The following is an 11,887-nucleotide window of genomic DNA, read 5'->3' as shown; positions in this document are numbered from 1 at the left end:
AAAAAAGTATATATATAACATGCGGTGCGGTGCGGTTTGAACCGCAGTTTTATAAATACAAACCGCAAACCACACCGCATAGTGCGGTTTGATAAAATGATGAACCGCAAACCGCACCGCGAAATTCTAAACCGCATTATGCGGTGCGGTTTGGTGCGGTGCGAGCGGTTTGTGTGGTTTATGCGGTTATTTGCACAGCCCTAGTTAGAATACGTAGCAGCTAAAGTTTGTTTAACAAAATGACAAGAAATTACGTTACCTCCACAAGTGAATAAATAACCTGTTTGGGATCGAACTTTGTGTGGATCAGATAAATATCCGTTATCTGCATAACTAATTAACTTCACATTTTATGAATTTGATTAGTATAAATTCATATCCAATGTACCTCGAAGATATCAAAGAATGTGTTTGACTGTATTCCAATATCTTCTTGTTGGACAAGAACTATATTTTGCTAATAAGTTTACGACAAAAGATTTATCAGTTCTTGTATTAATAGTAATATATATTAGTGCACCAATAACACTAAGATATAGTTCTTTGTGAAAAAGAAGATTTTCATGTTTTTTATGATGCTGGAATTAGTCCTTTTTGGCATCTAAGTGCCTTATTTTCTTCGGGTTAGTCATGGATGTGAGTTATTTATATAAAACCATTTTAGCACCTTTTCTAGATATTAATGGACAAAAACTCCATTTTTGTGTACTTAATTTGAAGAGCTAACTAGAATTTCATCTTACCAAGATCATTCATTTTAAAATTTTCTTTCAAACAAGAAGTGACCTTTTTCAATTCTCTAGGAGCTTCAATTATGTTCAAATCATCTACAATAACATCAATTATGATAAATTCTTATCTGGATCTTTTTATGAATACACATGGGCTTAATGGATCATTTTTATAGCACTCTTTCAACAGAAATGTACTAAAACAATTGAAGCACATACGACCATATTGTTTCTGTAACATCCAAAATTTCAAACAAATTTAAACTTTTAAAAACATGTCAAGTTCATCAAAATATTACAACTTTGTTTTCAAAACATTGTTTATCAAAGTCTTGTCCCCAAAAATAACATAATAGGAGGAGCTGTACGATCACGCCTTGGCCTTGCCGCGATCCCCTGATGTACCTGAAACAATAAACTGAAACTCTAAGCCCGAAAGCTTCGTGAGTTACCCCAAAATACCGATACACATACAGTCCACATAGCAATATCAACATTAGCATATCATATCAATCAAAACAGAACAACATGCACTGGGTCCACAGCTTTGCAAGCTGGACTAACCCTGGGCCCTCAGTACGAGTCTGGAATGCCTATCGGGCCCTCAACTCGTATCTGGAATGCCGTCGAGCCCTCAGTATGAGTTTGGAATGCCTATCGGGCCCTCAGCTCATATTTGGAATGCTCCCGAGTCCTCACTATGAGTCTAGAATGACTATCAGGCCCTCAACTCATATCTAGAATACTCACGGGTTTGTTGGCTACCGCACGGAGCAGTACAACCTCAACCCACCCCACACAACATGTCGACATGTAACAAATAAATGCACATACAGGTAATCAATCAGTATCACAGACAGTCCTACAGATCTACCCGACTAGCATATCAACTGTCATGCATTACTAACTCAACTCAACACATCAATAACTACTAGGATATCAAATCCAATGGGCCGACCTTGGTGCCTTAGACCCCTTAGTATAGTGAGGACAACTCACCTTGTAGATGCAAGCTCGGTAATTAATCACAGCTCTCCGATCACTTGTCAAAGACTTCACGACCTATTACCATAATACGATTATGCTCATAAGTCTCTATCCTCATAGAGTACTCCATAACCCAACTAGCAAACCCTGATCAAGGTCAAATTCCTTAGTCAAGGTTAACAGTCCATGTTGACCTTAACTAATCGAGTACCCTTGGCTGCTCGCCGAGTTCCTCAAAACTTTTACCTACTCGTCGAGTCACCGGCGTGACTCGTCGAGTTCCCACGATTCTCGATTGAGGCCCTAGAGCCACTCGTCGTGTTTCTCTTCTAGTAACACGTCGATACACACGCATTCCTAACTTGGAGGAAACTCATCCGACTCGTCGAGTTGTTCATGCAACTCGTCAAGTCTAAGGCAACCTTCATCGGACTCGCCGAGTTGTTCTACCAACTCATCGAGTTCACGGCTATATTCATACGACTTGGCGAGTCGTTCTTGCAACTCGCCGAGTTCCTTTAGTCCTTAAGCCATACAGATCCATTTTAAGCCATGCAACGACTCCAAACCACAGATCCAAGCTTCCAAGGCATGCCTTTCACGTAAAGTTGCAAACTTTACGTGTATGCATGGCTAAAAAGGTCCTTAATGTCCAAAACTAAGCTCTTAATGGGTTTCATGCACAAGGAAAGCCTCATTCACGTCCAAGATAGGAACTTTATGGATCTAGAACTCGGGAATGGTCTAGATCTGAAGTTACAACCTCAGATCTAGCTTATGTTTTGCAATATTACCTTACTTACACCTCAAAAAACCCTAGATTTCCGCTATATGAGATCTAGAAGGGAAAACGGATAAAGGTATCGACTTGGTACCTTCTACGAGTGCTAGCTGAGGTAGATTTCAGGTTCAACTCCTCCTTTGCTTCTATCCCTTTGCTTCTCCAAGTTCTTCCTTCCACAAGTTCTCCTTTCAAGCTTTCAAGGCACTAATGGCACAAAATACTCGGTTAGGGTTTTCCTTTGAGTTCTATCTGAATGTAAGGATGCCAAATGGGGCTTAAGCCTCCTTAAATAGAGTGTAGAACCCAGGACTTAGGGTTTCTTTTTCCAGCTCCTACTTGCCGAGTCCCACTTGTGGACTCTTCGAGTTAGTCACTTAAGTTGCGATTCAATCCCGCTGCTACTCGACGAGTAGGGCAACCAACTCGTCGAGTAGGGCCAAACCAAGAAACTACAATTGGACAATACTTGAGAATCGGGGCATTACAACTCTCCCCCACTTGAACTAGACTTCGTCCTCGAAGTCCGCTGGTACGAACAATGCCGGGTAGTGCCCGCGCATCTCCGCCTCCAGCTCCCATGTCCTTTTGGATCCCCTACGATGTTCCCACTGTAACTTTACCAAAGGTATCTCCTTGTTCTGCAGAATCTTCGTCTTTCTTTCCAAAATGGCCACAGGTCTTTCCACATAGTTCATGCGCTCGTCGATCTGAACATCATCCAATGATACCACAGCCTCATGGTCCGTAATGCACTTTCGCAATTGCGATACGTGAAAAGTATTGTGGATCCGACTGAGCTCTTCCGGAAGCTCTAGTCTATAAGTCACCTTGCCAACCCTTGCAATGATCTTGAATGGCCCAATGTATCTGTGACATCCCCAAAATCTCGGCCAGAAAAGACCGATTTTCATTTATGCTTTTAAAATAAATTCAGAGTAAATCCTTTTGATTTAAAAGAGTTGCGGAATTTGTTCCCAAAAACAAAACATGATAAAACGATGTTTACCAAAGCATTTCATAAAAGAAATGTATTTTCATTATAATCAAAACTCGGGGTGTCATGTTCCGATACAGACCAATAAGCATAAACGATAACATTACAAGTCATTCAACAAATATTTACATATACAGACTTGTAAACAAAACAACTTGATGGTTCATCCATCTTACGCCCTTGCGCCACTTCTTGTAATACAAATAAAACTGAGTGGGTCAGGCTTGGGAGCCTGGTGAGCATATAGGGTTTTCAACCCACAATAAATAATTAAATTAATTATTATCAACCAACAATAACCAAGTTACCCATTCCCGTTATTCTCACTTTATGTCCCTAAAATAACTAACACAAGGGACCTAATCTAAGAATATTTTCATCGGGGTGACAACACATGCTGCAGGGTTTCCTCAACAATATAAGTCAAATAAGGCAACCATGAGGGGGATGGAATACAGCGAATGAACACCCAAGTTCATTAACACCTACAGGTTATGAGCCTGCTAGCGTTCCACATGACTATCTAGAAAAGTCCGTGGTCGTCATCTAAATTCCGCTAGATGACTGGATCAAACAACAACGAGGCCTCTCATCTGTTTATTACACACCAACTATCTACCCATGTTCTACCCAACATATTAGTAGATAAAAACATATATTTTTATACATATTTTCAAAACCTGTATAGCATGCTTGATCAATACATTTTCCATATAACAGATGAGGCACACACACATAACACGTATTTCATATAGAAATAATCATATCTGTAAGATAGAAGAAAGTGAATATACATTCACACACGTAACAACAAAATATACACATAACACGTATCTTGTATAAAATACTTTATAGTTATACGTTAGGAGAAAGTAACAACGCCTTCGCACGTATAAACGATGATAAACTTAATACACTCAAACCATACTTGTATTATTATTGCGTTTATGAAAGGTAGTATACACTCACTTGATCAGAAGATGATTGGACAGCACTACGGCTTGCAGAAGTAGTAATCCTCCGCAGATCTGGAAGATCTCTACGAAAATCGAACTTCTCGCGGGCAGAGCTTCGGCTCAGAAACCGCACTCTTGGGATCTTCGGGATCTCGGGACTCGGGAATATTACCGGGACTTCGGGGTACAAACGGCACGCAAAACGAGGCAAAAGACTAGAGAGAAGGATGGAATTTGTAAAGGAACTAAGGTTGCCTTCGGATCCTTTTTATAGAGGCTGGAAGCCCGAGTTACGCGGGGCGTAATTCATGTACACGGGGCGTACGCAACGTCATTGCATGCGTAGCTGAGGCGGTTCACGAGTACGCTGGGCGTACCCCAAATTACGCGGGGCGTACGCTATTAAGCAAACTTCAAACTTGCGTAACTTTTGCATACGAGCTCCGTTTTCGACGTTCTTTATATCCACGGAAAGGTGAGACTACGCTCTACAACTTTAGTTTAGACTCCGTCGGCTAATTTTGAATTTATTTTTAATAGGCCGGGACAGAAAATTTCGTTATAAATTCATAACTTCTTCGTTTGACGTCCGTTCTTGCCTAACTTTTTATCGCTTTGATACTAACAACGAGATCTTCAATTCTTGTTTAGATCACTAAGGCTAAATATCGCTTTAACGTAAATTTCACTTTTTATGTTATTCAGCGTTGCCGGTTCTGTCGCGAAACTTCGACAGGTCATAACTTCTCGTTATAACTCGGATTTCGGCATTCTTTATATCTTCGGAAACCTTGTTTCAACTACTACAAGATTATCTAAAGATATCAAGTTTATTTTAAACTTAAATTTTGACACTTATTTTTATTCTTAATTAATCAAACCACATAATTAAGCAATTAAGCACAAATCACATAATACTCAAATAATACAATCTTATTATTTCAAAAAGGGTTACAAAGGTTAACCTAGACCATTACATTGCTAAAAATGGCAAGCCTGGAAACACAGGCGTTACAATTCTCTCCACCTTAGAATGATTCCGTCCCTGAAATCACACATCAACAAACAAATGCGGATAGCGACTCAACATGTCACTCTCCGTCTCCCAGGTGAGATTCGGCCCACTCGTGTGTTTCCATCGGACAAGCACTAACTCCACCATCTTACTTCGCAATTTCTTAGTCTTTCGGTCAACAATTGCCTCTGGTTCTTCAATCAACCTTTTGTTCTCATCGATTCTCAACTCCGAAAGTGGAATCATGTCGGGAACTTCCCCCGTGAACTTTCGTAAATAACACACATGAAAAGTGTTATGAATTCCACTCAGTTCTTCTGGTAGTTCGAGCTTGTAAGCTTGGTTCCCAACCCTCTGAAGAACTTTAAACGGTCCAATAAACCTTGGACTCAATTTTCCCCTTTTACCAAATCTTATAAGTCCCTTCCACGGCGAGACTTTAAGCAAAACCGAATCCCCAACCTCAAAAGTTATCGGTCTTCGCTTTTTGTCAGCATAGCTCTTTTGACGATCCTGAGCCGCTAACATTCTTTCCCTAATTACTTTCAATTTTTCAGCAGTTTGATGAACCATCTCCGGTCCCATAAACTGCTTTTCCCCAGCCTCAAGCCAACAAGACGGCGTACGACACTTTTGTCCATACAAAGCTTGGTAAGGTGCCATCTTAATGCTCGAGTGAAAACTATTATTATAGGAAAATTCTACCAAAGGTAAATGTTCATCCCAATTACCTAGGAATTCCAAGGTACATGCTCTCAGCATATCTTCAAGTGTTTGTATCGTTCTTTCACTCTGACCATCAGTCTGCGGATGGTAAGCTGTACTTAAACATAACTTGGTACCCATTTCCTCTTGTAGACTTTTCCAAAAACTTGAGGTGAAACGACTATCACGATCCGACACAATTGTTAGCGGAACACCGTGAAGTCTCACAATTTCCTTCACATAAGAATTCGCAAGCTTTTCCATAGACCATTTCTCCCTGGCTGCTATGAAATGCGCACTCTTAGTGAATCGATCAACGACCACCCAAATCATGTCGTGACCATTCTTTGTTCTGGGTAGTTTAGTGACAAAATCCATAGCAATGTCTTCCCACTTACCCATAGGCACAGGTAAAGGTTCTAAACTCCCATATGGTTTCTGATGTTGTGTCTTGACTCTCGCACAAGTCACACACTCGGCCACATACTTTGCAACATCAAGCTTCATCGTCGGCCACCAGTAGAAGGGTTTCAGGTCCCTATACATTTTAGTGCTACCGGGATGAATCGAATACATGGTCTTGTGAGCTTCTTCCATCAAAATATCTCTAATTCCTCCTGACTTAGGTACCCAAATACGATCTTGGAATACCTTCAGTCCATGACCGTTTACACCGAACACCAACGTTTTGCCCAAACGTTCCTCCTTTCGGTCATTCTTTTCAAAAGCTTCCTCTTGAGCTTTCTTTATACTTTCCAAAATGGTCGAGACAACTTCAATTCTCAATGCTCTTGGCCTTTTCCTTTCAAGATTGACTTTCCGACTGAGAGCATCAGCAACAACATTAGCCTTACCGGGGTGGTAAAGTATCTCACAGTCGTAGTCCTTGAGTAATTCCAACCAGCGTCGTTGCCTCATATTCAATTCCTTCTGATTAAAGAGATATTGGAGACTCTTATGATCAGTGAAAAGTTTGCACTTAGTGCCATAGAGGTAATGCCTCCATATTTTCAGAGCAAAAATTACCGCTGCCAACTCCAAATCATGAGTCGGGTAATTCTTTTCATGCTCCTTCAGCTGTCGAGACGCATATACTATCACCTTTTCTCTTTGGGTCAAAACACAACCCAATCCAACCCCAGACGCATCGCTATAAACAGCGAAGTCTTCAACTCCATCAGGTAGAGAAAGTATCGGTGCCTCACATAGCTTCTTCTTTAACTTCTCGAATGCTTCTTTATGCTTCTCACTCCAAGCATAAGTAGCTCCTTTGTGGGTCAAAGCTGTCAATGGAGTAGCAATCGAAGAAAAGCCTTGGATAAACCTTCGGTAATATCCGGCTAATCCTAAAAAGCTTCGAATCTCCGTGGGACTTTTCGGTTGTTCCCACTTCATCACAGCTTCGATCTTCGCTGGATCAACCATTATCCCTTCTTGGTTGACCACGTGACCCAAGAATTGGACTTCTCGAATCCAAAAATCACATTTGGAGAACTTAGCATACAGCTTCTCCTTCTTCAAAACTTTTAACACTTCTCGCAAGTGTTTGCCATGCTCCTCCTGGCTTTTTGAGTAAATCAGAATGTCGTCTATGAACACTATTACGGATTTATCAGGGAACGGATTACAAACCCTATTCATTAAATCCATGAATGCTGCTGGAGCATTGGTTAGTCCAAACGACATAACCAAGAACTCATAGTGTCCATATCTAGTTCTGAACGCAGTCTTTTCTATATCCTGCTCTCTTACTTTCAGCTGATGATATCCTGACCTTAGATCGATCTTCGAGAAATAGCTCGAACCTTGCAATTGATCAAATAGGTCATCAATCCTTGGCAACGGATATCTATTCTTTATTGTTGCCTTGTTCAGCTCTCTGTAATCAATGCACATTCTCATACTTCCATCTTTCTTCTTCACGAATCACACTGGAGCTCCCCAGGGCGATGAACTAGGTCTAATGAAACCTTTGTTCAACAACTCCTGAAGTTGCATCATTAGCTCCTTCATCTCCGTCGGTGCTAATCGATAAGGTGCTTTTGCTATTGGCGTGGTTCCTGGTAACAAGTCAATACGGAATTCCACTTGTCGATCAGGTGGTAATCCAGGAAGATCTTCGGGAAATACTTCCGGATAATCACACACCACAGGAATACTCTGCATCACCTTCTTTTCCTTCTTAGCATCAATCACGAATGCTAAATATGATGTACATCCTTTGGTCAAACACTTTCTGGCTTTCATTAGGGAAATGATTCCAGAACTCACTCGGCGTTTGTCCCCATACACCATAAACGATTCTTTTCCAGGCGGGTTTACTTTAACTATCTTCTTCTTGCATAAAATTTTGGCATCATTGACGCTGAGCCAATCCATTCCCAACACGATGTCGAAACCATTAAGTTCGATAGGCAATAATTCCTCGCGGAACTTATTCCCATTCAAGTCGATTAAGATGTTATTCATACGATGGCTAACAGGTACAAACTTGCCACTAGCAACTTCGACTAATAAAGCATTATCTAGTCTATCAACATGCAAAGCTAGTTTTCTACCAAATTCATGCGATATAAAGGAGTAGTTGGCTCCAGAATCAAATAAAATTTGGGCAGGCAAATTGTTAACGAGAAAGGTACCTGAAGCGACATCAGCTTCATCCTTAGCAGCTTCCAGTGTCATCTGGAATGCTCTCGCCTTTGGCTTTGGTGGAATGTTGGGCTTAGCTGCCTCCTTCTTCTTCGGACAGTCTTTCAAAATATGCCCCTCTTCATTACAACCAAAACACATCCTTTTGTTGTTCGGACATTCATTGGCAAAATGTCCAACCTTTCCACACTTGTAGCAGGTCACATCCTCGCTACATTTCCCAAAGTGCTTTTTCTTACACTTTTCACACCACTTCGCTTCTCCTCCTTTTCCCCCACCAAACCTTTTCGAATCAGATTTCGAAAATTTACTTTTCTTACCGGAACCAGATGTTCCCTCAAACTTCCTCTTCTCACCAACCTCAACCTTGTTGGTGGTTCTCCCTTTTATCATGTTTTCAATAGACTTGGCAGCCCAGATAGCTGCCTCTAGAGTAAGTGCCTGACGTACTGGCACCTCATACTCCCATGGAAGTCCCTTCGCATACCGATCCACCTTAGTTAGCTCGTCTGGAATGATACGCAAGGCAAACTCCATCTTATCGGTGAAGTTATTGGTGTATTCATCAACTGACATGCTGCCCTTAGTTAATGTCAGGAACTTGTTCTCCAACTCCAACAGATTTTGAGCCGAGCAGAACTTGCGCTTAAACTGCACCAAGAACTCTGCCCATGACAATTGCAGTGGCTCATTAGGGCTCAAAGTTTTCCCTAGAGTGTTCCACCAACGAACGGCTCCACCTCGGAATTGACGCACGGTATAGATAGTTTGCAACTTACCTCTGCAGCCACACGTCATGAAGGCTAGCTCCATTTCGGAGATCCAATCCATAACCCCAATCAGATCCTCCTTTCCATTGAAGGTCGATGGTTTGCAAGTCAAAAAGTCCTTGTACTTGCAACCCATTCCATCATTCCTTCCATCGCGGTTATCTTGCCTAACTATCGGTGGGTTGGCTGGACCAACTGATCCACTGAAGTTTCCACCTTCCGAGTGCCCTTTATTTAATTTAGGCTCTTCCACACGAATTGACAGTTCTTCACGATTCTGTTGAAGCAACCGTCTAGTTTCATCCATCTGACGATCCAACATCGTCTGAATCATCAATTGCACACCAGCCATGGTTATTGGCTCAGGTGCTGCTGCTACAACAGGTCTTTGTTCAATCACTGGTGGTTGATTCCTGTTTTCATTAGCATTTCCAACTCCACTTCGTGTTCTCACCATTTTGATCTACACACCGAATAAGGTGAAATTAGATCCTTATTCACGATAGATATTCAAATCATCCTTATCACTCCGAAACGTTTACATGCTAGTTCTAATATCGTAGACGTACGCTTAGAATCCTACACACATAAAGTTTCTAGATCCGGTCGGCAACAAACCATAGATCCGAACAAATAATATCATATATGGCAACATATAACATTTAGCACATAAAGCATTTTAGGCAACTTTCCTAAAATAAATTAGTGCTTGTGTCTAAAACATAACAGACACACATCTCAAAGTTCCACTTAGCATTCTAAGTTTAAGTCTAGAAATCCTACAAATTCCTAGTTCGCTTAAACTAATGCTCTGATACCAACTGTGACATCCCCAAAATCTCGGCCAGAAAAGACCGATTTTCATTTAAGCTTTTAAAATAAATTCAGAGTAAATCCTTTTGATTTGAAAGAGTTGCGGAATTTGTTCCCAAAAACAAAACATGATAAAACGATGTTTACCAAAGCATTTCATAAAAGAAATGTATTTTCATTATAATCAAAACTCGGGGTGTCATGTTCCGATACAGACCAATAAGCATAAACGATAACATTACAAGTCATTCAACAAATATTTACATATACAGACTTGTAAACAAAACAACTTGATGGTTCATCCATCTTACGTCCTTGCGCCACTTCCTGTAATACAGATAAAACTGAGTGGGTCAGGCTTGGGAGCCTGGTGAGCATATAGGGTTTTCAACCCACAATAAATAATTAAATTAATTATTATCAACCAACAATAACCCAGTTACCCATTCCCGTTATTCTCACTTTATGTCCCTAAAATAACTAACACAAGGGACCTAATCTAAGAATATTTTCATCGGGGTGACAACACATGCTGCGGGGTTTCCTCAACAATATAAGTCAAATAAGGCAACCATGAGGGGGATGGAATACAGCGAATGAACACCCAAGTTCATTAACACCTACAGGTTATGAGCCTTCTAGCGTTCCACATGACTATCTAGAAAAGTCCGTGGTCGTCATCTAAATTCCGCTAGATGACTGGATCAAACAACAACGAGGCCTCTCATCTGTTTATTACACACCAACTATCTACCCATGTTCTACCCAACATATTAGTAGATAAAAACATATATTTTTATACATATTTTCAAAACCTGTATAGCATGCTTGATCAATACATTTTCCATATAACAGATGAGGCACACACACATAACACGTATTTCATATAGAAATAATCATATCTGTAAGATAGAAGAAAGTGAATATACATTCACACACGTAACAACAAAATATACACATAACACGTATCTTGTATAAAATACTTTATAGTTATACGTTAGGAGAAAGTAACAACGCCTTCGCACGTATAAACGATGATAAACTTAATACACTCAAACCATACTTGTATTATTATTGCGTTTATGAAAGGTAGTATACACTCACTTGATCAGAAGATGATCGGACAGCACTACGGCTTGCAGAAGTAGTAATCCTCCGCAGATCTGGAAGATCTCTACGAAAATCGAACTTCTCGCGGGCAGAGCTTTGGCTCGGAAACCAAACTTCTCGGGATCTTCGGGATCTCGGGACTCACTTCGGGACTTGGGAATATTACCGGGACTTCAGGGTACAAACGGCACGCAAAACGAGGCAAAAGACTAGAGAGAAGGATGGAATTTGTAAAGGAACTAAGGCTGCCTTCGGATCCTTTTTATAGAGGCTGGAAGCCCGAGTTACGCGGGGAGTAATTCATGTACGCGGGGAGTACGCAACGTCATTGCATGCGTATGTGTTCGAGTGACGTCATTGCATGCGTAGCTGA

Source organism: Lactuca saligna, chromosome 4, assembly GCF_052625555.1.
Source record: "Lactuca saligna cultivar CGN05327 chromosome 4, ASM5262555v1, whole genome shotgun sequence".
NCBI lineage: Eukaryota > Viridiplantae > Streptophyta > Magnoliopsida > Asterales > Asteraceae > Lactuca > Lactuca saligna.
This window is presented reverse-complemented; position numbering follows the sequence as displayed.